Source organism: Phalacrocorax carbo, chromosome 1 (genome assembly GCF_963921805.1).
Source record: "Phalacrocorax carbo chromosome 1, bPhaCar2.1, whole genome shotgun sequence".
Taxonomy (NCBI): domain Eukaryota; kingdom Metazoa; phylum Chordata; class Aves; order Suliformes; family Phalacrocoracidae; genus Phalacrocorax; species Phalacrocorax carbo.
The window spans coordinates 210083916-210111818 of record NC_087513.1 but is presented as its reverse complement, the minus strand read 5'-3'; the positions used below and the strand labels follow the sequence as shown (position 1 = coordinate 210111818).

At 44.9% G+C, this 27903-nt stretch overlaps 2 long non-coding RNA genes across 2 annotated transcripts; one reads left to right on the top strand and one right to left on the bottom strand.

Moving 5' to 3' along the window:
- The first annotated feature begins 6 nt into the window (after positions 1-6).
- LOC135311575 (uncharacterized) lies at positions 7-10962 on the top strand. Its single transcript, XR_010371234.1, has 3 exons — positions 7-752; positions 888-6656; positions 8143-10962. It is a non-coding gene; the product is annotated as an uncharacterized LOC135311575 (long non-coding RNA).
- Positions 8088-27332, bottom strand: LOC135311574 (uncharacterized). The gene is made up of 2 exons (XR_010371233.1): positions 16557-27332; positions 8088-8632 (listed from the first exon to the last, which is right to left on the bottom strand). It is a non-coding gene; the product is annotated as an uncharacterized LOC135311574 (long non-coding RNA).
- Positions 27333-27903: the final 571 nt, after the last annotated feature.

Sequence of the window (27903 nt, the reverse complement as noted above, 5' to 3'; positions counted from 1 at the left end):
CCCACCGCCCCGCTTCGCTGCCCCGCGCTGCGATTGGCTCCCCTGATCTATCCCGCCTTTCCGCCGAACCCTGGATTGTGATTGCGCCGCCCCGCCCTGCCGCGATCCCGCCCCGCCCCGCCCGCTATTGGGCCAGCCGTTGGGGTGGCAACGCCGCTGCCCCACCGCCCCCGGGTGGGCCTGGGGCCTGGGGCCCGGCGACCTCGGCCTGGGCCCGGGCGGCCCGCGGGGCGCGGCGCGGCGCCCGCCGCCGACCCCTGCCGGAGACACCACTCGCTCTAGCCAAGCGAGTCGTGCCGGTGCGGGCCGCGGCGCGCCTCTGGGCCCCCCAGCGAAACGCGGCCTCGGCGGCCGCCGGAACGCTTGGGGAGCCGCGGGGAGCCGGGCGGGCCGCGGGGGAGCCCGGGCGGCCGCCAGCCGGTCCCGGGCGCGGGGTGCTTTGTTTTCGCGCCTTAGCAAGTGACCCCGGCCCCGCGCTCCTCCGACGGCTGCCTGCCCTGCGCCTTCTCGCCGCTCGCACCGGGGGCTTTCGGCCCGAGCGGAGCCGGGAGCGGCGTTTCTCCTATTCCCTGCTCTGGTGGGAGAGAGCTAATGCAGCCAAAAGTAACAAAACCTGCTCTTGGTCATGAGATTTGCCCAAAGGTACCTCTTGGAAGTTAAGCGTGCTTGCAAAGCGTTTTATGTTATAGATATTCCTTCCCGCTGCTGCGTATTAGTTATTAACTGTGGAGACCTGTCGGCATTTTCAAATGGTAGGTAATGGGTGAACGTTTCATTAAAATACACTTTGAGAAATACGTGGTGTGAGATAATTTTTAAAATGCAAATAATTTTTATAAATATACTAAATATATTTTTTATATTCTCTCTATATTTTGCAAATATAGCAGAAGGATAGCAAAAATGGAGACCTGGAAAGTTTCTGGTAGAAATTGCCATTTGCCATTTTATCTGGGTGAAGGAAAATACATTTTCGTTTCTATGTTCCTGTTTCTATCCCCTTTCTGAAAAATGACCTTCAAAACAGGGAAGGGGACAGGAAACGTAACAGCATCTTTCATTTACACGACGCTCTTGTTTGTTCCTGTAAGCCTCAAAATGCCGTACTTTGTACGCAGCACTTCGCCTTTACAGCGTGTCACCACAAGATAAGAAAATGAAACTGAAGTTTCTGTCTCTGGCCGACCGAAGCTGGGGCTGCAAGACTTTTTCTCGGTGTAAATATTAGCCAGCTATTTGAAGACGCACTGTCCATGAAGAATATTAATTATTCGCCAGGAATCAACCCACTGTGTAAACCCAGTTTATTTGGTAAAACAGTACATATTGTTCTGCTCCTAGGGGAGAAACATGGGGGTGGGGAAACCCAGCTCCTCCCAAAACTACTGTATTTGTGAGTTAGAATGCTCGTTTGTACTAATTACAGGAGCAAAACCAATAATACAAGCAAAACTGCCTTGATGAGGATGTCATGGGGTACAAGGCCGCCCTCAAAACCAAGTTTGCTGTTTACTCATCAGCAAAGGACCGAGCCTGGTGTGAGGCAAAGCAGTTTGCTGCCCTCCAGAACACACCCAGCTCCCTGAGACCAAGCACACACTACGTGCCTGAGCAGATCCAGTATTTTAGTGTATTACGAGTTTGTCTTTACTGGTCTTCGTATGAAGCAAGAAGTACCCCAGCAAGGTCTGCAGGCTGTTAGCGAGAAGTTGCCTGTGGGACCCCCATGCTGATGAGTTGTGGGAATGCTCCACACTCCAAGCAGTTCTTGAAACAGCTCATTAAGAGTGGCACAGAAATGCCTGTTGAATCTGTCCTTGGGCTCTCTAATGAAAAGTTCTTCATTCCAACAGGAATTATGTGGTACCAGCAATATGTGCAGAGTATGGATTTATCTATGCTTGCAATAGCACGCTTCACGCGTGTGTTCTTGAAACCGCCTCCTATCAAAAGCATAGCTTTGCTGAAATCATTAGTCAGAAATGTTTCTGGTACAACTGTGCCCCACCTCTTCTTAATCCCAGTTGACATAGCTGTCAGTTAAAGTTGGTTGGGTTTTTTTACAGATGCAGCTAGGCGTTCTGCTGGTATAAAACCCACTGAAAAGCCTCTAGACTAGACCTACATGTAGCACACTTGGCTTGAGAATCACCAGCAACTGGTAATTAGAGAAGTTTTGTGGGATAGTTGTGAAATCATAGTGCTACATGGTAAGAAGTCTCTCATGAATTTGTTACATTCCAAAACATCTGTAGTTGTACTTGAAAATGCTTGCATTTGTGTTTATGCTTGAGCTGAATTTGCTTGGGAAGTTTAATAAGATTTTTTTAAAACTGTTTTATAGCTAGGCAAGGATAGAAAAAAAGGATCTCTGGGCACCCAGAAATGTTCTTGCTGCTTTTCATTCTTGAAAAGGAAAAAAAAATTAATGGAAAAGGCTTCCTTCTTGACATGTTTGGAAAAGAAAAATGCAGGCGCTAAAGAAACAAGCACAGTGTCGATTTTTAAATATTGGTTTAATGAGATGTAAATTACCTCTCTGTACATGAGCTGAAGGCCTTTGTTCTACAGCCCAGATTCACTTAAGGAAGCAGACAGTGTTTCTCTGTGGTTCCTCCCAAAGGGCGAAAAGCTTTACGCTCTCGTCAAGCCTCCAGAGCAGCTCTGCTGTCATCAGCCTTGCACTCTTCAGTAGCTGATTTGTAGAACAGCCTTGACTAGAAGGTTTGCCAATGTAGCTACAGTAGAAGAGCTGGTAAACCCTCCTAGAGAGGGGATCCAATTTAAATTGCTTTAATAACTGTGTATTGCTTATATCAGAACTGCAAAGGATATTTGCTGTTGAAACTACATCTGCAGGCTTTTGCCAGCAGAGCTGTATTGATTGGCGAATGTTGTTATAGTCCTGGTACTGCTAAATCAGCAAAACTTTTAAATATAAACCAGGCCTCCATCACCTGCCAGTCAGATTACTCCTTGTCTAGGTTACACAGGTCTCGTACCTTTCCTCACTTCTGTTCGCATTTAGAGTTGTATGTGACCTCTGACCAAGTAACCGTAAGCTTTTATAACTGGATTATCTCCCGTTTATAGCTAAGCATCTAGGTTACTCCGAATGTGGAGAGCCTAGTTTTGTTCGTAAGATCGAAATGTAGGAGACACCAGAATTACAGACTCGGGAAGGCATAAAAAATTGCAGCTTGCTCTTCCAGTGTCTGGTGGTGAGCAAGGCTGAACTGGAGATGGGTGATGAAGGAACCATCTACTAACATTTCTTTACTTAGGAAATTCTGAATATTGTAACTTTTCTAATACGGTTTGGGTTTCACAGCCTCAGAAATTCTTAAGACAAACCGAATATATTTAGCAAAAAAGAATTTGCTAGGTTGATAATTAGGAAAAATTCAAATACTGACATACCAAAAAATACATTTAGTATGTCTAGACAAATGTACTAACCTATATTGCCCTTCAAAGCTTTGCAAGATAGTCCTGGCAGCTTGTAATTTCCATAATGTTTTCATTGCGATGAGTTCATCTTTACAAGAAGGCAGACAGACTGCAAACAGCAACGAGCCAGGATCAAAGACTAACGATACATCGGGAAGAAACTGTTGAATCAACATATTCCTGCCTTTGTCAATCTACACCGAGTACCATGGCATAAAAACCAGATCTCTGAAATATTTTGGACAATATTATCAAACCTGGTACTTGGTGTGTACATCTAACACCCAACGATGTGACAGTAGCCTTTTGGGAGCGACATCTTTATTTACACTGACTCTAACTAGCTGGGCTACTGGTAAAAGCCTGACTACAGCAGCTTGTGTTCCTGGTACTGAAGACTTGCCGAGTTCCCACAAAGGCTTGCGTAACCTCTCGAAAGCCCGTGTCGTCACAGCTAGATTGTTACCAGTACCCGAGTTGACATGCCACCACCTCTGAAATGACATCTTGGCGGGTCTTGGGAGGTTGAAGGACTAAAAACCCAGATGTATTTTACTCTGGCACTTCTGTGTCATCTTCAGCTGCCCAGGCAGATATGTTTTACTGTTCTGTGCTACCTGTGACTGGGCGACACTTTGCTGGGCAAGGTTCTGGGTTGCTACAGAAACTGTCTCTGCAGATCCATTCAATCAAGCAAGGCTCTAGTGACAAGACTTGTGCTTTCAGCAGGAACATAAATAATTCACATTTTTGCTGAGCTGCTCTCTGTGCCTTCCCTACGAGCAGACTGGCGGTTCAAAGAAAAGCAGCTGTGATTAGCTGGAACTCATACGTTGAGAGTTAAAGCCGTGTTTACTGACATATATTACATTTTCAACATGTTTTGCTTCAGAGCCTAATTTTTTTTTGGAGAGGGGCAACACCAGCAAGCCTGTCAACCATTTTTCAGAAAGATAACGGGCGAGACTCTTCTTTTAACTAAACCCGCTCCTATCACATCGCATCACACTCCACCAGTTGTCCCTTGCTGCAGTACAGCCGCCAAGGAGGCAGCTGGTTTTGTGACTGATAAAGCATGCGGTCACATAAGACCGTGGAGTTAACCTGGAAAAGATCCCCCGATGTTTCAGATTTGCCTGGCTGTCCCATCCGTGGGTAGCAGCAGCCGTTGGCACAGATATCACTGCGTAACTACAGTGGTGAAGGACTCACAACATTTAGGCTCTGTTTATGCGTGGTGCTGGAACTGCTCACTAAAACTTGACGTTAAGCTGTATGACTATTAAAATGCCTCTTCTATACACAAATTCAAGAGGATTCCCTCTGTAGGGGTCGTAAACCCTTCTCACTCTGACTTTTCCTGTCTATGCAAACAATCAGTCCAGTATTTCATCCGTCCCTCTCTCAACCGTGCTTCTGCTGTTCAGCTCTGGGAGTTCAACTCTTCCTTCTGCAACACCACCACCCACTTTTACAACTATTTTCAATGAATATGGGATGGATGTCAGTGAGTGTGGGATAAATGTCAGTGAGTATGGGAGAGGTACGATCGCCCGCAGCAGTGTTTGGGCGAGCCAAGTTCTCGTCCACCTTTAGCAAGTCAATCACCCAAGAACCTTGTGAGTAAACTCTATGTAGTGAAACAGTATTTAGGTCGTATTTGTGATTAGCGTGACTGCAGCTGTCCTGGCCTCTGCTCAAGCCATGGCCTGACCTTTTTGATATGTTACAGTGTGGTCTAATAAGAAGCACATCTTATGGTATGTGATCCATAAAAAAAGTCCTTTTGCACTCATGCCATTTGTCCTTGGTGGTCAGCTACATCTGCTGGAGGTTGTGGGTGCCAGGTCATTGTGCTGGGAGCTGCCACCCCCCCCGAAGTTACAGACCCTCCTGCCCCTCTGTCCCCATCACAGCTGCATCTGGCTGCAGGATATTCTGTATTTTCATGCTTCTGTGTGTTGCATCAGCTTACTAAATGTTTTGAAGTTGGTGTGGGAGAATGTATCTGCTTTTCCTAGATCTCTTTTTAGAAACGTTTCCAGCCTGCCAACTCTGTGGAGTATACTATAGAGAGACTGAAAAGCTCTAGACTTCTGGCTGGGGTCTCTCCTCTGAACAGCAAAGGCACATGGATCCATATCAGGGTAAAGAGCTATTCCAGCCGTATCCATGCAGCTGCCATTTCTGCCACAGAAACCAGTGGCATGGCGTGACGGGTGATGGAAGGCGTGTTGTGATCCATTTTACTTCCCAGATCCTTTTGGGAAAACCAACTGCTTACCAGGTCCTCCTTATCCTGTGCCTGTGTCCCTGATCATTCATGCCTTAGTGTACAACTTTGCTCTGGTCCCCACAGAGTTTCAGTCTTTTAAACATCATTCCAGTTGTAAAGTTTGTTTTGAACTTGAATCCCATCCTCTATTATATTGCAGCCTTTACAGATTTGCACTATCAGCAAATTTCATACATGTATTTTCTATTCTATCATTCATATTGTTAGTGAAGACATTGAACGTATTAGGACAGACCCCAGTAGCCACCACTCTGTGCTGACAACATATGAAACCTGACTTCTACTGACCCTGTAGGAGTTCCAGCTAGTTTGTTTACAAGAATGCAAAACAAGACAAAAATTTAACTGAAGTCCTGATCTCTGCGGCTTCATCTCTACTGTTTCACTGAAATCTGGTACCTACTGCTTTTTGCTTATTTATGAGTCTTGTTAGCTTATCATAGAAAGAAATTTGATTGCAATTTCTTCCTGATGTAATTTCTACCTGATGAACCCATGGTAGCTGCTACTCCTCTCCTTGTTATTTTCCAAATGCCTACAAATGACTTTTTATCTGCTCCAAATTGAAGGAACTGAAGACAGCTGGTCTTTAATTTGTTAGTTCCAAAGACCAAACCCATCAGATCCTGCATCTCATTGATGGTATTAAAGTCGCACACCTTACATTAACCCACTAGAAATGCTGGAAGTGATTTACATAATGAACTCCGAGCCTGCACAACTGCATGCCTACAGTGAGCGAGGATCTGACTAGCAGAGAGCATCTGATCTTCACACTAACGCTCTAAAAATCAATTGGGAAAAAAGGCAACGTGAACACCAAGCTCTGAAAAGGAAGAGCTGTTCTGCAGCGTGGTTATGGAAGCAGGGCTGAGAGGGACACCTGCAGGGGCATCGCTCTGTTCTGCCTGTGAGTCACTGATAAATATTTTTGGAGTACAGTTACACAACCAGTTTTGCACCAACCATATATAAGTTTCAGCTGCTTTGCTTATGGGACTGTTATGTGAGACAAAAGCCTTACTCCAGTGGGCATCTTTAGTGCTTTTTATCCCTCTCCAAGTGGCTTCTTACCCATACAAGGATTGCTATTGGTTTGATAAGAATTTTTTCAGATAAATTTATGTTGCCAATTGCTAATGTCTTTGTTACCTACTGTGGGAAAAAAAATCGAAAAGTTGGCAAAGATTTGAAAGGGATTTTTAAAATATATATTTGTGTTGTTGTTTATTTTTGTTTTTAATTAAAAGCAAAGCTTCAGATTTTCTTTAACAAAAGCACACTGTCCACCAGAAAATGCATGGTTTGATGGTGAGATGCAAAGTAGTTTTCCCTGAAGTCAGTAGATAAGATGGGTGGTGGTCTTTCTTTCTGGCTTTTCAGTTAGATTAGAAGGAAGCTCCACAAACTGAATTTGGCGCGGCTCCTCTGGGCACTTTTCTGGGAAGAAATGTTATGATTCTTGGCTAAAAATCTCTTCTCGCCTGCATGGAAGTTTCAGTTTTGGGCGTTCGGATTACACCGCTAGACCAATGATAGCTTCTTATTGTTTCCAGCATTTCTCAAGAAGAGCAAATCTGGGCTCAGGAGGGTGTTTTGCTGAACACAGCTGTGTGCCAGCAACATTAACACTCATGGAACCTCGAGTAGGGGCCAAAACAGACACGCTCTCTTTCCCGCTCCTATGCTGGATGGCTTGCACTGTATGCACCTCCCTACCAACACATCTCTTCCCTCTCTAATTTTCAGTCTGGACAAGAAAACCTATGCACGGGTCAGAAAACAATTATTTTTACAGTGCCCTGAGCTTTTGTGGTCATTAAATAAAATTGTTGCTAGCTCAACTGCAGAAATGCCTACAAGAAAGCCATCTCTCCTTATCCCACCCTGGACAGCCCTCCTGTATAAGAGACTATAAAAAATATAAAGACCCACAGTGCGCAGGACTCTGTGGCCAGTTACACTGGAGTAACCATTTAGAGGGTGGGAGGACTGCAGCATTATCAGCACACGATCTCTTGTTCTCCGGAATCTTCTCTTATTCTTCAAACAGGATTTTCCTGTTACTGTGTGTGGGCTGGAAGGTTTAGCTACAGTCTGACTCTTCCTACTGCTATGATTGTAATTGTCTCCCAGGAATCTTTACGGATATTGAGTAAGGAGGCATAAACCTGCTCGGTGGAGTAGTATCAGTGCCCTGCAAACCCAATCTTTCTAGGGGACAGCTGCCATCATCACAAAACAGCCAAGCGAGCAACCCTTTACATTAAGGAACAGTTTTTGACTTAAGCCTATTTTGTATCTTGTAAGAAGATTAAAAGAATTAAAGAGAAACCAAGTGACCTGTTTAGTCCATTTAATATTAAGCATATGACACATACCTTCATCTTATACAGGACGAGCATATGCAGAAGAACATGATTATACATGTTTTACGCTGCTCTTGAGGACTTGAAGCTGGAATGCCCTGCCTGCATCCACCTCCAGAGGATCCCCAAAGCTACGGAGTTGCATACATACGCCGCCATCCACAGTTCTTGGAAAAAACATCCTATTTTGGTTGTAGCAGGGTCATTCTTTCAATATATGAAGAAGAGAGCTATCCTGGCTGTGCTGCAAAAAACACTTCTGAGGAGGTGGAAAATGCCTGGGGGGTGAGTGGGATGGGACATGTGAAGCCATGGCCCCCTGCAGACCCTGCCTGAGGGCACCTGCACAAGGGCCAGGTGAACCAGCACATCCTTCATCAGTGGTCTGAGTAGATCCCGCTCATCACATCAGTGCTACAGTGGCACACTGCTGTAGGGAACACAGAGGGAACAGGGAGCATGGCCTTGAAAGAGCGGCCTTGCAGCAGATCTGTGCCTGACAGCTGGCTCTCCAAGGCTGCAAGACAAAATGATAAAAGCACAACGACTTCTTCACATGCTGGTGCTGCCTAAAGCCTCGCCTTTCCAGCTGAGGCCCGGTAATGCCTAACTGAAGTGTAAACTCTTTAAGGACTCCGTAGACACTACAGTAAAACAATTCACTGGCTGACCTAAGTGGGATTGTTTAAAGAAGCACTCACAATGTTCTTCTTCAAGACCATCATAAAAGTCCTGGGCTGATTCCCAAGTTCTTTTACCATCCATTTGCCTGAGTTTCTAGCAGGGATAAAACTACTACAGTTTATCTGCACACTGTAGGAACATGCAACTGCCTAATATCCCTGTCTGCAGCGCTGTGTTCACCCAAAAAGTATTTACAGTAAATATTGTAAATCATAAACAATCCATAACGAATTAGCAAACTTTACATTGGGAGCAGCTGGTATATTGGGATATACCATGAGAATCACTGCTTGGAGATGTGCCAAGTGAGACAAGGACTGGGACAGGTTCCTAACCTGGTCATGATCAGTTCTTGGTTTAAGGTGGGTTTATATGAGGCAGGACCGTGTTTGGGTGGCTTGGCATAATTTTAAATATATTTAGACAAAGGGTGAAAGTGTATTTCTGCGTCTAATTAACTGCTTCAGTGCTGTGGAAAGGGGCCAGATTCAGCCCCATAATAAAACCGACCCTCGATTACTTGATTATATATATATATATACACACACACTCACATATGCGCAATATTTTATATGATTTAGTCTGCAATTTCAGTTAAGTCAATAAATTAGCCGATTCAGATTATCCAGTTAAAATGGCAGGTCACCAGTATATATATACATACTGATGAGCTGGTGAACTGCAGCAGAACTCAGCACTGAGCAGGCACATTAGTAGGTTGCTTAAATAGAATCTTTTTAGATTCTCTCTATCTGCTTTTTCTGTCTGGTAGCAGAAGTTCTGCCTTTTACCCTTTTCCCCACTCGCAGCTTCTGTCACAGGAATAAGGAAGTACGCAGGTACCTATTTGTTTCGCCCATACTATGTGAAACACTGCAGGAATTCTGCACTAGCACATAAATAAGTAGAGGGGCAGCAAATATGCTTTGTTCAAGCTCTGCATCTGCTATAAAGGGCCTCACAAGCACTGAAAAGGGGAAAAATCAGACTGATACAGCCCAAGAAGTTAGCTCTGCTGAGGTGCTTTATGAGCCCTTCTCCTTTGCCTTGCCCTTATGTTGCTCTTCACCTCTGTACTCAGCTTGTGTAAATGTGAACGATCAGGAGAGCAACTTGATGCTTCCAGGCCAAAGTTTAGCAACGGATTTAAATTCACATCACAATGTTTTGCAATTTACTCTCGCCTTGTAAGTGTGCAAATTGATACACTAAGCATAGGGCAATGGAATGCCGTTTTCAGCAATTAACTAAGGAACTCACATTATAATCCTGCAAGACAGCTAAATGCAGGTAGGTGTAATTAATTTTGAAGGTAATAAACATATATAATGATATTAGCACTCTGGTGGAGTCATCAGATCTTTGAGGTGGACCTATCTCCAGTTTTCCCTTGAAACAAATGTCCCCGACCACAAAGCTCTCAACTCTAGAAGTCAGATTTTATCAGAACATAAAGGAATACTTTTTTTAAAAAATAGAGAACACTTCAAGTGAGGCAGAACAGAAACAGAAATTTTCTAAATTAACTCCTTGTAGGGCAGGTTCTCTCTCCTGTAGGGTTCTCTCTTTCAAAGGCTTCTCTTTGTCCCATCCTACTCTTAAGATGGTTCACCCAACTCATCGTGCTTAACTGCACCAAAGCAAAGCATCTCGCCCCTTTCTGCAACTGTGGCTGCAGCATCCAAGCCAAGACAGAGGCAGCCTTCCTCCCTGGTGCCAAACAACACCACGTGTGTTTTATTATATATATCGTGTTCCAGGGAACACGACACATAGTAAAAATGAGCAGATCAGGTACTACCCCTGCAGGCTGCAAAAGGAGGCCCAGTGTCTGTGGCTGGTTTGCCCTGCACCAGTCAGTTAGATGCTCTTCGTAATTGCCTACTTTGTCCTGCTTCAAACCGGCTGTGTATGCACGTAGGTGTTCATTATGGGTGAATATATTTGGCAATTGTGCATCTTGTGTTGACTTATGCGGGTGAATGAAGGCACACTACCAAATCCACAGCACATGAGCATATTTATCATTTATAAACAGCTCCGCTCTCAGTATTGCCAGATAGACAACTATCACTGCCTTTGTTATCAGGGATGTTACACCCTGTGTAGTGCCAGGGATGCAGGTAGTCGCTCTGGAGACAGATGATTTCACACCAGGGCTTCTGTATGCCTTCAGAGTTTGTGACCGGGGTCGTGGTCTGATGAAGTAAACGCGCCTTGCGCCCCCCGTGTGGGTGGCATAAAAGCGGTGAGCACACAAACTTGAATCTCACAAAGCACATTACTACCTAATTCACTTACAGTTTCACCAAACTGATTAAAACAAAGCAATACTCTATATTTTGTATGGTTTAGGTTGCAATTTTGGTTAAGTCAATAAATTACCAAATTCAAATTATCCAAGTTAACACAGCAGATAACCAGATTACATAATGAAAGAAGTAATTTTCTTTTTTTAGCCTTATCTTAGATTAGGGTTTTTTTTTTAGCCAGAAAAACCTGGCTACTATTTAGCTAATATTTTATTGACATAGTTAACATGTCACTGGAGGACCCTGTCATTACTGGGCATAGGTGGCTGTTGAATATTAAGTGTATATTCTGGTCTTAGGCCAGTTAAATGATCCAAGCAGACAAGAACTGAGACAAGAGCTCAGCTCAACAAGGTACAGTTATATAAATGCCCATGCCACATCCTTAAATCTCCCTCTTAATACGTGTTAGCAGTTTTAGGTTGTTCTTTGCCATCACTATGCCATAACACAGAATCTTTTTGAAGATTTAACATGTAGATAGGCGATGGTTGAATTATCCCCAGCAGCAGTTTTCAAATAGCACTGGCTTTTCCACTGAGAAGAACGGAGCAGTGACAGTGCTTTCTATTTTTAGCAACTAAAAAAGATACAGTTCACCCTCCTTCTCTCTGACTGTGGCTTAATGACACGATAAATCCAACGTCAGGGTCCTTAGTATCTGACCAGACATGCTCTACCCCACTCTCCAAGGTGCAGATCCAGCTTTCACTCATGCTGTCAGTTAAAATTTCTTTAAAAGTTTTGTTAATATGGTACTGACACAATGCGATTACAGTCTCTCTGTGCCATTGTCACTTTATGTCAGATCAGATATCAGCGACCAGCTGTTATGAAACTCGTATGAACTCCACACCATAGATATTTAATAATTCAATGGAAATGAGGTTGCATGCCCACACCTAACTGGAACCAAACCCATATGCCTGCGATCCACTAGTGCACAGGTACGGTAATAAAAATGATGGAAGCAGCCTTACACATGCACTGCACACACACTAAAAATAAGACACGCTTTCACTGAGAAAATGTGAAAAATAAAAAGTTCAGGCAGCTGTTTTATTTCTTAGGATCTGTCTCCTTAAAGTCACTCTGGGATTTTATCAAATTGCGTGTTCTTCCATAAGGGTGAAAGGCAGAGCGTGTAAGGGTCTTGGCTGAGAAAACTTAGCCGTGGCTTGCCGAGATTGCACATGCAAGACCTACATCAGTATCAAATTTGTTTAACAAAAATAATTAAAATTTCTTCAGCACAGTATCTCCTTACAACCCTTCTTTTCTTGTCAATCACTGTCATGTTCTCAACATTTTTAAAGCACTCCAGATTTTTACCGTGAAGGAGCAGGAGAAGTAACAAGAGCTCACAGATCGTCTTGTTAGCTTCTGACCTAAAAACCACAAGGCTGTTTGGCATTTTGTGAGAGGATATGCCCCTCATAGCTAAACAATCAAAGTTTTCTTGTTGTGGTTATCAAGGGGCTTTTAAAAAGCCTCCCATGTTCTTCTCTTTGTGTGTGAGTGAATATTCAGGCTTGGGAAGACATGGTGTGCTATTAATTTTGGCTGTAGTGTCTCAGGGAAGAGTGAGGAGAAGGAGAGAAGTGGCAATATCACTGCAAAGTCAGTCCTTGGGCTCCTGGCTACTTGTGTTCAGTTAGATTTCTGAAAGATAACATCTCTCTGTGCACCGCTTGGCATCTTCACTGCATTAAGACTGATCTTTGTGTATTTAGAAAAATGGTGTTTTTCATACACTCAGGTTTTGCACTGTTGATTTGTCCTGGAAGACTTGCATGTCGGCCCCAAGCCACCCATGGCCAATCAGCAGAAGGGCAGCAAATGATATTTTTGTGTGCTGTTGTACCAGTATGTACTTCCTTCCTTTGTCATAGAAGCTGCAGCGTGTGTTGATTCAGTAGAAAAACAAACCCTGTAATAACTGCAAAGACTTCTATCCATTGCAGTCCCAGCTGGTTTTAATGCTTGTCTTAGTTCAACTCAGCAGAATGACTGGAGTTTTAAATAGCAAATGCACAGCTGTACTTGCTATAGTAAATCTCTTTTCCTTGCCTTCTCACAAGACGAAACATCTTCTTAGCAGTGCTGCAAGGCAGAGACAAGACCTCCGCAGCAAAGCATAGATCTTGTTTGCTGATAAGAAGCTCCTTTTTGACACTGAAGTAGCCCCTCCTCTGAGCGTGCGTCCTCTTCAGGCATGTCACAGCTTCCCTGTTGCTGAAGTCCATCCTGTCAATTCTTTCCTTGTTGATTTTGGCAGAAAGTTCATCCATATCAAGTAGGTGGTGACAAATTCCTGCTCCAAGAAAGTTAAGATCCCACTGGGAAAGCTGAACACAGCCATTAAAATATTCCACAAGAAAAACCATTGTGTCGCATCCGTGTTTTCCTTGGCAAAGATTTTGCAAAATTCTGTGTCTTGACAAAGCAACTGTAAATTGTCACTATCCAAAGGCACGGCATTTCAAATCTGGTAAATTTTTGGCTCTTTTATCCCACTGATGTCATTTGGCTTGTTCCATCTTCTTTCCTCTTTCTCTGTGGGATAATATCTAAAAAAGACCTGGTTCGAGGAAGTCATGATGGGTATACAACTGGCATATGCATTATGCATGAGTTCACACTGTATCAGCTGGGTCCAGTGATAGCCAAGACCAGTAAGTGACTTAGGACACTGTCCAAGAGATGAACAGGAACGTCTCACTGGCAGAAAGGAATTAAGAACAACATAGCTCTGCGGTCTCCAGCTATTTGTCAGCACACCCATCAGATTGCACAGCCGCTGAAAATGTAGCTCTTTAGCCAAGTCATTGTGTTTTCAGAGTCAAGGTTAAACTAAACTAAGCCACCGTGAATAAGAAAGACCATCCAACCTACTCTACCTAAGCCCCTGCTATATTTTGTTGAGAAAGGATAAAATACCCGACTGTGCAAACCTGATGAAAGACTTTATCTTCTGTTTTCAGACACCTACTCCATTTCAGCCCTTGAAGAGTCAGGTGTCATACTGCTGAGATTTCAGTGGCATTAGGAGCTCACTCCAAAAGGCAGTGAAATACAATCCAGTGAAGCATTGCAATATCTACTTCTCAGCTGAATCCAGAACTTCTCGGGTCTCTGGACTTATTACACTATGGGAGGTGCCTTGGCATGCAGTGATTGCAAGTAATTAATCCCCAAAATCAAGAATTCATTAATTTAACTCAAACTACACACAGCTTATTTTTAGCCACTTATTATAATTCAAATCAGCAGTGATGCCCTAGGAAAGGGCAGTAATTCATCCAAAACTGATAAAACTGAGACGAGTTCAAGTAAAAACTGTTGCCCAGTGTCATCAAACCAAATCCCAGGGGAGAGACAGCAAACAAGAAGGAGCCTGTACAGGGAGGGCTAAAGGGTTAGAGATGACTCAATATTTCAGTGCATCATTGCAAACAGGAAGAGGCTATTTCATAAATCATGGGTCATTGCCATAACCTGAAGCCCATATGTGTACTAACAGGTCATTACAGCAGAGAATCACACACACGATTTTCCATATTATTAACCTCAAGCAGAGCTCAAGTGCTGAGCACATTTAAAGCCTGCAGAAAGTCCACACAGCCTGGTGTAGACTGGAAACTCTTCCAAAGAGCCACAGCGTGTGCTGGTATCACGCATACACCCGTGTCTGCAATAATTTTGTCTTGGTCTCCTGACCCTGTTCCTCTAATCTTTTAGTCATTCTTGTGGCATTTCTCTGTGTCCAAATACATCAAACACCCCTTTTGCACCACAGACAGTTTTGGAAACTGGTTCAAAAGGCTTGATTCCTGCAGAAGAGGAGGATGTAAATCCTACTCCGGTGTGTTTGGAATTGCCAGTGTTTTGTGGAACGGAAGGCCAGAAGTCATCTGCTGATGGTAGCCGTTATGGAAGATGGATGTCACTGCAACCTTGTGCTTGAGTTGGTCACTAGTTTGCTCTGTTTCTGCAAACAGAATGTTACCTGCTCTAGTAGATACTAAGGCCTCATCTGTGCTATACTTCTAGAATAGTTCAAAGCAAAGACTGCTGGTACGCTTTTTTTTTTTTTTGAAAATTAAAGAACTTTAGGCATTCTGTTTTGAAAACTTAGGTTGTAAGTGGTAAAATAACTGAAATCAAGGCCAGGAATTTTTGACTTTTTGTTCAAACCTTTTGAAACTACTTAAATATGTGCAGGCGGATTCTCAACAGAACATCTAATACAGAATATAAATCACTATATATTAAAATGTGATAAATTTTCCATGATCACCTTTTATTACGTACAGCCTCCTAACAGATCTCCAGTCAACAACAGCCTGAACTACTTATACTCATGCAATTGCTCCCATGTGGAATTGTACTGATTTCAGAAAAGTTAATGACTATCTACTAATTACATAAGTAACCGTCACACTTTATGCCATTGGATGTGAAATCAGATCCATAAAATCTAAGTGTCCACAGACCTTTAAAGATGAGGCAGAGTATTACCCAATATCAGTAACACCAGCCTGTAGACGTAGCGGGTGAGACGTATCTAAGCTAGATGTGTAGGTTAGAAGTCTAATTTTGAGCTAGTCTAGCCTCTGCTCCCTCTGTAGTCAACAGAAAGGAACAGACACCTCAAGAGACAAATTAGTCTCCCTGTAACACAAGCACGAGAACTGAGCCCATTCCTGGGTAATCGTTACTCACGTAATTAACTGTCTAGTCACTAACTATTGCACATAGTGGGACTCCACATGAGAATAATTATCCATGCACAGATAATGTTTGGGATCAGGCTCCTGCTAGACTGTGTTCTGCAAACTTAGATTCCTAAGTTAGGATAGAGGTGTTGGATGGATCAGCCTTGGGATGTTTGCAGTCCTCTCCACAGAGCGTAGGGAAAGCCTCAGCACACACTGGGCAGCTGTTAGAGGTCTGAAGTTCAGCCAGATGAATTCCATTTGCTATTGGTGTCTTAAGTTTCAATCCCTAATAAATGCTAGAACACTGACATCTTATTCAGAGTTACTCCTTTCAAATACTTTGGTCCTCGACTGAAGTAGTTCCCACTCAATAGCAACAGTATTTCAAACCTGTCTTCCTAAATTTAATTGTAATGGTTGGTTATTCTCATCTGGAAGACTAATGTCAAAGCAAAATAAACAGTGAAGAAAAGCTCAAATGAAAATCTTTGTTAAATACCTTATTTCTTATAATTACTAACTAAAGATAACTGGAGGATTAGGAAATAAAGGAAGCCCGAAGGCCATCACGCTCAACATGCAGCCTGTGAAGTGTGTAAACATTAAAGCAATGTACAGTGGTCTTAGAGCCACCCTCTGCTGGTAGACGCCCACAAGTACAGAGGACTAGCAGCTAGGGCAGCCTCTCTTAATTTCAAAGCTAGCAGACATTAACACCTCTGACCTGCATTTTGCAGCACCACGTAGTATTCGGATCCGCTGCAGGCTTCAGCTGGAGGTGCGCCCTGAGCAGCGGGGAGCTTGGGAGAGAGAGGGACCGTCGGCCTCGCTCAGCCCACTAGCATTCCGGGGTGCCAGGGGTCCGCGACGGGGGGACTCTGCCCTCCCCTCACCCCGCTTGCAGCTGCATCCTGTCCAGCTGCATCCCCAGGGCTGCGGTGGGGGCGAAGGTACGGAGAGGATTTACGACTGCTGACACAATCCGTATTCTCTTTGCTGCTCTGTAGGCAAAAGAGATGGGCTACCACACCACAAACCCTGCCTGAACCTTGACTTTATAAGCACGTGCATACATTAATTTTATTTAAAATAAAATGCAAATCTAATGTTCCTGTTTTGAAAATCAGGGCTCCTTTCATGATTTTTACTGTTTTCTAAAGAAATAACACAAAGCCACTTTGTGTCTGGGACTTCGAAATGTGAACATGGTCAGTGATGCCACAAAACTGGATATGTAAACGGGTATGAGTAGTTAAAACTGATATTATAAGAAGGTTCAAGAAGTTACATTTTATCTACAGATAGCTTCTGAGATAATGCTTAATAAAGTGGGAATGGTAGTCAGCTACATTTATTGGTGCATTAAAATGGGGGGGAACCCTCCAAAAGTAGTTAAGTGTTTGAATCTCCTCTTTTAAAATGTTGTCAACTAGTTTTCCAAGGGTTTTTAAACATAATACTGTAGGTATAACATTGTAAGAAGGGCTGGGTTTGCTCGACCTGCTGGAAAGTTTTTCTCTGTTTTACTTTAGTGGTGACCGGCTGGTTCCCAGCAGTACAGGGGTTCCACACCTTCGCTGGGTATCTGCAAAATGGCACTTCTGTTTTTGAAGTACTTCAGGCAATTGGCTGTAGAGATACATTTATCCTCAGGTGTCATCACTTTAGGAAATGCAAGGTGCTACTTTAAATTTAGAACATGCAAAGGTTAAAAAATATGAAACTCAGCACATGGAGAGCACTTCCCATCTACCTTTTGTTATTTCCCACCCCCTTCCACCCCTGGGATTCAGTGGGAACCAGAAGGAAGGTTATCCCCCAGAGATAAGAGATGCCAAAGAGAGTAACAGCAGCCAGATACTCACACAGATGTCCTCCAGTGCACAACATGGTCCTGAGGTGTAAATGATTTACCTGCTGAATGTTCCAGGAGAGGATCCAGGTCCTCTCAAGACTAAGCTCAATAACTTTTGTGATTCATGACCCAATTTTAACATTTGTTATTTAAATATTCCTGACTTACCCAATGTGGATACATGCAGCTGTTAACATAACACGACAGAAACGCCTACTAAGGGATGTCATTTGTGTGCTTTTACATAAAAATGGTCATATTTGTATAAAGTGGAGAAATATGATTGATTGCAAACTACACTGAATATGTAGGGATTCTCTGGGGTTTATTTAACTGAAACATCTATTAAAAAAATGGAAATGGGTCAGACATGTTCTTTCCATCAACAGCTGCTCTGGGGGACCCTTGGAAAAAGTGCAGAGCCACCTTCACATTCTGACCTCGTTATGGCCTTCTCACTTAGCACAGGGTTTCAAAACCCTAATGCAAGATTACCACAGTAGGGCCGTGAAAGAATATTTGGTCACAGTTCCTGTGACCAAAGAGGAGACCAGGTCACATAAGGTGCTTTGTCAAATTTAGCAGAGGTCACACACACGACTCTACAAAGGTATAATGTGCACAAGGTCCAAGAAAATGTCATCCCTGTTACAAACTACGTAAGGACCAGCAGCTTTTTTCCACAGTCAGCTATGAAAAGAAGTTCACCTGGTGGCACGCCAAGACACGTCCAGGTCTCTTGTATCTAAGACCACTTGTGCTAAAGGGACGTATTTATTAGAGCAGCCATTTTCAAACGAGAATGGGAACGAGCTTCAAGAAAGGGGACACAGAAGCCATGGGGACAGGAAGTGACAAAGGTAGAAGGCAGCACCTCCCGAGACTGGTGTCCGCTCACCTCCTCCACCACAGGGTGCTGCTGTCCCACCGCCGGGTCGTGAATGAGTGGGGGGCAGCATCCCACCAGACCCCTGCACTAGCTCTGGAGCTGCTCAGGTCATCCCAATAAACAGAAGGAAAAGAAGGCTCTTTCCTCAAAGCTTTTTTTTTTCCCCCCTTCTTCTTTGTAATGATGGGACACAATAGCTGCAATTCTGCAGCCACCAGAATCGCCAGCTCCACACAGCTGAACAAATGGGAAATTATCCTAAGGCTTCTTGCAAACGTCCGGGCATAACCTACTGACTGACCCCTCAGTGCAATGTACTACGTATGGGTGGCAGGGAGATATTACAGAAAAGGAGCAAACCCAAAGTTCGGAAAACCTGTGTGTCAGCACAAAGCCTCCCTTAACACCTATGTATTAGCCAGAATCAAAATGGTGACCAAAACCAAATGCTATGTGTGGGTGGGGGGCACCAGCAAAGTAACGCCTTGCACGCCCTGCTGGGTCACTGAGCGCTCAGCAGTAGATTCAGCAAAGACTGGGGTAGCCAGCCCAGAGGTGCACATTACCTGGGGGTCGTGCACATAAAGCACTACCCCCGCACAGGGAAAACTCAGGTGCACGCCTCCTTTGGGAGGACTGAGACTGACAAATTGCACGCAAGAGGCAGATCCACCTGTACCAGAGAGCACGGCTGACTGACAGGCAGGCGGGCATATTCCAAACCCAGGATCTTGGCTGTCATGATTTGTACCTAAATTTACCTTCAGCTAACAGAGAACTGACGCTAGCGAAGGGTTGGGATGGTTGAGATACCGTCAAACCCACGTGAATGAGGCTGCAATGCACCGAGAATGAACGGCGGCACCGTTATCCATTCCGGAGAGCTGCAACACTTCAGCGTTGACAGAAACTTGCGAGAGACCCCACACGTACCTGCTTCCATGGCCAAGCACGTCACATGCCTCGGTACTCATGACAAGGTTAATCCACAGCCAAATAACCTTCTCGTGGACGAGAGTTTAAAAGGCAGACGTGATTAGAAACTGTAACAAAACAAGGTGATTCACACAAACTGTGTTTGTTGGGGACCAGACTTTCACGCTCCATCTGTTCTCAAGAAGGAACAGCTTCTCTGTCCCAGGAGTCTGTTGGCAACACAGAGCTCCTCTATTTTTCTCCTATTCCCCTGGCTTATTAAATTATATTTTATAATATTGTTAATTTATGTTATTAACATATATTTATTAGTATACATATAAATGTATTTATACATTTATATAAATATATGCATCTATTTTCAGGTATGGATTTATAAAAATATTTACACTATTAAAATTTAAATTATTAACTGGTAAATTAAATATATTTAATTCTTTATAATGAAGAGTAAGCAAACTTATTTTCGTTGGACCTGTGTGCCTAGTAAAATAAACTCCCTCTCCTCACTTGTTTCCAGGAGGGAGTGTCGGGAGAGCTGTTGCTCCAGCCACGATCTACCCTGGAGACAAGAGGAGCTTCCAGTGGGCAGGAATTTGCTAAATGAACCCGAGAGGAGCTAGCAAAGCGTGACTGCCCCTCATCCCTGGTGAGGCACAGTACCCCCTCGGCTGCGCAACGCCCTCCTGCCAATTCACGCGAGGATTGCATCTGCCTCTACCTCTCATTTGTTTTTCCAGAAAGGTTAACAGCAATAATCTAACTCCTTGGGGACACAATTATTATTTGAGTTGATATTCACCAAAGCAGAGCAAAGGAAAGCCACTGCACGTGTCACTTTAAAACAGCTGCCACCACATCATCCTCAGCTGAGGACAACACTCATTACCAGAGTGGAGGCAGTAAGTCATGTTTGGATTGTAAGTTTGCAGTGGCAAAGCTCACTTCACTCCTATCAGAAGCACTGAAAAATGCTGATGTGGAAAACCAAGCTTTGGCTTTTCATCTGTTGTACGTGAAACATTTTAGTGCCCAATTCTCTTTTTGCAGATCTACACTGCCGTTGAATGTAAAAGTGATTTTGGGCTAGGTGTGCAGGGCCAATATACACCTCCCTAAGCATAAGAAATCAGTTCTGTTTTAAGATAACAAAGTGGTACCCTCTGTAACAGTCATAAAAAGCAAAATTTAGGAGCAAACTGCTCTGCATCATACTCTAGCTTTCTCCCACTGGGATTTGTCCAGACTGCAGCTAGCAACCACCAGGACTGCTTACAGACATCAGGGTTTCTTGAGCTGCCACTGCCCGGTCAGAAGGCTGTCCACAGCAAAACACTGGGCTGGGCCGATGCCTAAAGCAGAAAAACATGGTTAATGAAAGCATCCATGTGCACGAGTGTCACGCCGCTGCTGCTGCTGCTGCTCCTCCCCCACAAAATAAACTGCATCCTCAGATGCACGGTTTAATGAGTCAAGAGGCTTCAGCAACAAGCCCAAGGACTTCTGACTTCTGCTATGCACCTGGCCACTTATTTTTACTGCCATGTTGCAAACGCTCTAAACCAGCTCACTAACCTGACCCTGGTTTTAAAAAGCAGCACAATTACAAACCTCCTCCACTTCCATCCTGAGCCACAGAAAAGCATACACAGGGCAGGAAAGGTGTGCAACGCCCTGATTAAGACATCGATAGCTCACTGTGCTGCTCCAGATAGTGGTGTTGGCATGAGAGGGACCAGTGTAGTGTGGCACAGGAGGGCAAGGAGCCAAAAAGAACACTAAATTCCTTAAACCAGCAGTACCACCAAAGTCCCTGTGACTTCATTTTCTGAGCTCAAAGCATTAAGCTGACGTAATACTCCTCCTGGGAATACATGCTCAAATAGGCTCTACTGGATACAAACCAACTCTGATATGAACCTGAGGTAAGACGACAGCTCTACTTTGAGCAGGGTAGCTTAAATAGTCAGCTTCACACCTTTATGCTGAGAAACCTCTCCTATATTGCAGCATGTCAGACCCATTAAGGCATGAAAAACGTATCCTCGAGAGCTCTAGGTCTTGTGAATGCAGAAGAGCAAGGTTCAGAGGAGACTCCAGGTCACACAACTCGGTAGGTGATCAACCCTAGCATGACCATTTTTAAAATCTCTGCAAGAGCAGCATAACACTGTCTTTTCCTCAAGTTGTGCAACAGGAAACCAGGGGCTGCAAGAGTAGCCACTGAATTCATGCTGAGGAGCGGGCTTGTGTAAGCCTGGCTTATGTGGACTGGGGCCAAGAGGTAAAGGTTAGCTGCTTACTAGCAGCCCACTAAATTACATCCTTAGCACACTGCGTGTAAATAACTTCGCAGAATGGAGCAAGTGAAACCATGTGAGTGGGAGCTCGGCCAGGAACCTGAGATACTTACTGTTGATCCCAGTTTTCCAGGAAGAAGTATTTGCAGGGAAACAGGAAAAAAAAAAAAAAAAAAAAAGGAAAGGAAAAAACCCTGGCTGGCAGAAAAGAGCCAACCAGTGGTAATGTACAGAAAGTCTAGAAGTTTGGGATCACACCAGAGTCCAAGGCAAAGAAGAGGAGCAAACCCAGGGAATTCTGGCACCGGAGATGCTGTCAAAGGATGCCCTCCACAGTGCCGTGTGCTTTTTCACAGTGCAGTGTTACTTACCCAAAGTGAAATTATTTGCACGCGGTAAGGAATGCTCCAACCCTAACACTGTTGTTTCGGTACTCACACTGACAAAGCTTGTATTTTAAGCTGAATCACGTAAGAACCAACATATAATTTTGCACCACTGCATCCAACTAGCTGAAGAACCAGAGAGCACTAGCATGCACAATCATGGACTCCAGCATTATCAATTTAGTTGCAGGACTTCGTTAGAAAATAAATGGTGTATAATTTGACACAAAATTCCAGTTGTTCCATCTTCACCGTGGTTATGGCTTTCACGCCCTCCCCGTGTCCAACACTACTTCCTACAAACCTCAGAACACAGAAACAAGTTGGAAGATTGCTGAAACTGAAAACTCACAGTGCCTTTGTTACAGCGTTCATCATTTCCCAGAATGAATTATTTCTACAGCGGTATTTTCAGTGGGCTTTTCGTTCCAGTAGAGTTTGTGTAACACTTTAAAAAAATTCCTTCCTCCTTCCCCCTTTTTTTTAAAGGACTACAAGCTAGTACTGTGCTCAGCTCACGGACTACTCGTCTGGCACAGGCACGCACATCAGCTGAACAGTATCGGCTCCCAACTCAGGTTTACCACTACGCAACACAGACCATCACATGATGAGCGGCAACTGAGCGAGCACACACCTAGCACCACCTCAGCGCAATGCCCCTACCTGCTTTATGTAATACAGGGCTTTATCAGGTTTTGTGCTGAAGAGGGCAGTGCACGCACAAAGTACATCTGAACCAGCCCTGCCCATGTTTTCTTATTCCACACACAAGCGTGCAGGTGCACCCGTTGTTGCGTACTGCAGCTAGAACACAGCCGAAGATTTACACTCCGCCCTGGGGCCTGTCTGAGCCATGCTTGCGTGCCAGCCTCCAGCAAGCCATGGGTGGGGAAGGCCTCTTATCTTCAGTGCAGTACTCGGCCAGATAGCTCTGCTTCAGTTAGGTGCACGCAGCACAGATACTATGAAATCAGGACTCTTGACCACAACTGAACCCATTTAGGTGCTTCTGGATAGTTGTGTATATGCTCTCAAATGTGGTATGCCTACACCACTATGGTCTTCACTGCTCATCTCCGGCCACCCCACCTTCAGAGGTACAGAGGTCTCCCTAAGTAACAAAGAAACAGCTGCAAAACATACGCGACTTCTTGATTCTCCTCTGTTTACCAGGCTTCCCCCGCTGGCAGCACACCTTCCCAACTGGGGGCTGCCCTCAGCTGGAGTCTCCTGCACGTGAACTACCCGCACTTTTTCCAAGGCCCACTGCAGTGCCCTGACCACGCTGTTAGGTCCCCTGTTCTGATGCCCTTCTCCAATACCTACAATAAAAGTAATTTCCTCTTTCAGTATTAGATGAGCACTCATTTAACTCCAAGGGAGTTAAAAGTTGTGGAAGAAACCGAGTTTTTCTCTCTACTAAAACGAGTTTTCAGATACCAGCTCTTACGAGCCCAGGGACTTGCAGTAGCCTGCACGCCCTTCCCTGCTGTGTAACTGCTGCCACGTTCCAGTCGAAGACGACATCTGTGCCACCTGAAGAGGTTCCTGACTGCTCTTAGAGCACTCTTCTCGTGATGAAAAATAAAAACAGTTAACACTTTATAATTAGTCACTAGAATTATTTTCAGAGCTTACAAACTTTTTTGGCTGTGCAGGAATACTGGGTTCTTCCAGAAATTGGTTTAACAGCTGCCTCCCCACAATTTCATTGAGGACACTTAAAAAGGCACAGAAGCCTTCCCTGTTGAAGCAGACAATGCAATGTATTTTTCTGTATTGTTATCACTAAAATACTTGAAGACAGTAACACATTATAGACGTACTTACCTTCACTCTCTCTCACCTTGGCAGCTCCAGTAACTCTTTGGGAAACAGCTCCATGGGAGACAATTACAAACAAAACACCTTCATAGCAGCTCCTTCAGCCTCCAGCATCTGAGCAGTAACTTTAATGTCAAAATGTTTACACCCTTTCCCCACAGGCTTTGAAGCAAGCAGTTGGTCAGCGACACTTCAACCCTCCTCCTTCTTCCAAGGGGACTGTGGACCACTAAGTTTTATGGGATAATCAAGGAAGTGGGATTTAAAAAGCAAAACTTATGTGCCAAGACTAGCACAGATTGTATCAATCACCCTTAGAAACCACATTCCACTCCCTGTTTGAGTGCACATGAAAATCTTTTCACTAAGAATTATGCAAGGCCTGACAATTTGCAAGAACTGAGACATCCCCAACATACTGCCCCTCCTCCAAGCTGCACTGACATGTCAACACTATGACAGCAGAATATCAAACACCTTAAAAATTACATTATCACATAATATATTTGTACACTTAATCTTGTATATTTGTGTTTCTTATGCAGACTGTAGAGCTGGGTTTGCTCTACTATCCAGTGAGGGCTCAATTTAAAGCATCCAAACACTTGCTGTTTTCCTTAACAGCAAGAACTTGTCAGAATGAAAGCTACAATATGAAGCCAGGTTTCTAATAGGAACTTAAACTTAGAAGAATCAAATTCTTCTTTGAGCAAAGACATCACACATTCCTACTTGTCTTCCACATCCCTCCTGCAGGCTCTTCCAACCACCTCTCCAGGTCTTCAGGACACTGGGTCGTCGCTTACCTGAGTCCACAGTGACTATATCACTTTAGTAACAAAGACAACCCATAGTTTCTGCAGTGTAGGAAATCTGCATCATAATCCAAGTATAGACAAACCTATCAGCTTCATAGGCTCAGGACCACAGACGCTGGAGTAAGTTTTCATTTAACAGCATTAAACCAGAGTATACCCATGTATTTAAGCCTGCCAAAGGCGGGCTTTCAATTCTATCATCACCTTAAGTCTTTTCATATGAAATGCTGAGACAACACTTATTTCTGCAATAGGACCGTAAGCTTCTTGTGGATCTTGCAATTAAGACTGTTCGGTCAGAAAAGACTTGGTCATTACCTCTTTCAGGTGAGCAGAGTATCCAAGTTTGAAATGTATAACACAAGCTTCATCATTACTGATCACAGCTTGTCAGAGATGTTAAGTGTAATCCACACACAGACAAATATCAGGCACCCCAACTGAGGGAAGTGAACTACCCATACACAGAAAACTGTTTTACTTTTCTCTCGCATCAGGCATTCCTCAGGGTAGTTTCTGAAGGCAACTCCTTTTTTCTACATTTCAATGTGCTATAGCAACTCTTAGCTGAGACATCAGTGGCATCTACATCTTCAGATATAGAAATATGGTAAAACCAGTGAAATAAAATTGTCTGTAAACAGGATGCATCCTTGTCTCCTCGCCAGAGCAGCAGCACTGAAACAAGGGGGGAAAGGGAGAAAAAGAGGGAACCAATGCAGGTAATACCAGTTGTTTATAAACCAGTTTAAAAAATAAAGCATACTGTCTTTAGGTCAGCAGACTTATTGTGGGTGAAGATTCCACATCCATGTTTTCTGCCAGTTATGGAAAAGACAAGTAAGCTCCCCCGTTATCCCACTGCAACACTTACCAGCATTATCTGGTATCAGCTGCAGATACAAGCATAGGCTTAAAGTCTACACTAGTCAACTGTTGTGACTAAAGTCATCACGCCACCATCCTTTTTTCGCCCACAGCACACCTAATATAAAGGTATCCGGGTAGAGAAGAATCAGAAGTAGAAAAGAAATAAAGGGGGCTGTACCTGTAATTCAGAATTCTAGAGATGTATGCAAATATTAGTGAAAGTTATAGCAACAACAGAGTATACCCTCCCTCCACTCCTTTTCTTCAGCCATGAATACGGCAAAAGTGGATAAGCTGGGGGTGGGGACAAGTACCTCCTGCCCAGCGCACTGAGCACTGTACAGGAAGGTGAGCAACTACTTTAGGTTCTTTTTAACGAGAGGGAGCTGAATTTAAAAAGATGGAAGAATGGCACACATCACTGAAATATCAACAAATCCTGAACGGCTGCAAGGTTCGGATTAGGTAACTGTTTCAGAAAACATCTCGTGACACCCTTCGTCCATCATTCAAGTGTATCCTGGGGTAAACAGACCACTACACCCCTGCAGCTACTGTGAGGCAATATCCTGAGCAAATGCATTGTATTTACCTCCAGGAGAAGCCGAAGAATGAAATAAAAACGTGTAACCCCATTTTTCCTGGACTTTAGCCAAGACTTCCAGCAAGCCTGCAAAACTCTTCTCAATGGAATATCTTCTTGAAGTAATAAAGCATTTTATTTCACAGGAATCAGCTGTAACTAGAAAAGGTGTTATTTCACAACCCGTGCAATAATCTGAGCGTCCTCCTTCACAGTTTTGAGCAAAGATCTTCCATGTATTATTTCAGGGAACTCCAGTCCTCTTAAACCTAAAAGAGATTAAATTCATCTCCCATTTGGCGAATGGATCATTTCCCACTCCCTGACACAGAGACTAACACAAGCACGGATGATGTTCAGTACAGGAAAGCTCACAATCTGGTGCTCAAAATCCAGCCTACCTCCTGCAAACCAGCCAGAGGGCATGCGGAAACTCAAGACGGCAGCTAGTCAGCTGGCTAAGCTGTGCCAACACTAGACAGCAAAAACAAGTAAGAAAATGGGGAAGCAAGCTAGCTTGGCTGCTCCCATACCATTCTGAGAGAGGTCTTACACCATCTCATCCATTCTCTCAGCTTTTTCGAGTTTGATTTATGTCTCTGTGGGCATACTGAGGATGGCTACCTTTAGGAGGGAGCAAAGCTCCTCCTGCTGCTCACACTAAGCCACGTATCTTTGACAGCCAAACACTATTCCTGCAGTTATCACACAAAAGCCACAACCCTTAGAAGAGCCCCAAATGAACAAGCCCAGGCTGTCACCCGGTGTGCGACAGGGGCACGTCCCTGCCTGCTCCCAGCTGAGGGCCGCCCTCACCAAGGCCAGGCCGAGGGTTCAGCTCCGCTCTTTAGCCCGGTGTGGACTGCACCCCAGGCCAAAGACCTGGGCACCCACAGCCCCCGCACGGGGCGCCTCTCCCCGCGGGGGCGCACGGGGCCCAACCGAGGGCCACCGGAGCCTCCCCATCCAGAACCAGCGCCGTCCCAGCCCCGTCCCGCACCGCGGCCGCCCGCCCCTCTGGCCGCCCCCCGGCTCCCCCCACAGACCCACCTCAGCGGCCGCCGCTCCCGCGCCGCCGAGGCCCGCCCGCCTCCGGGCCCCGCTGCCGGGGCCGCGGGGACTCCCCCTACGGCCAGCAAAGGGGGCGAGCGCCAGGAACGGGCTCTCGCCATGGAGAGGCGCTGCTCCGCCAAGGGCCGGCGGGCACCAACGGGCAGCCGGCCGCAACACCATACCCTTCGAGGCCCTCCAGCCTCCCCGTTCTCTCTCACCCTCCTCACACAAGCTCTTCCCACCCCTCGAACCAACACCTCGCTCCCACCCTCTCTCTTTTCCGACATCTTAACCCGGGTCCCCGGTCGCTCCTCCCGAGCTAAAGCAATCCCACGCCATCAACATGGCGGCCGCCACCTCCAGCTCTCTCACCCCCCCGCCCCCGCGCAGCGCGGTGCCTGCCGGCAGATCGAGTCCCCGCCCCGCGCTCTGCCGCCCGGCCGCACCTATCTCGAACTACAATTCCCAGAAGTCATTGCTGCCAGCAGGCGCCAGCCAATGGGGAGGCGGCGGCGCTGCCGCTCGTCCCGCCCCGGTGGGCGAGAGGGGTGATG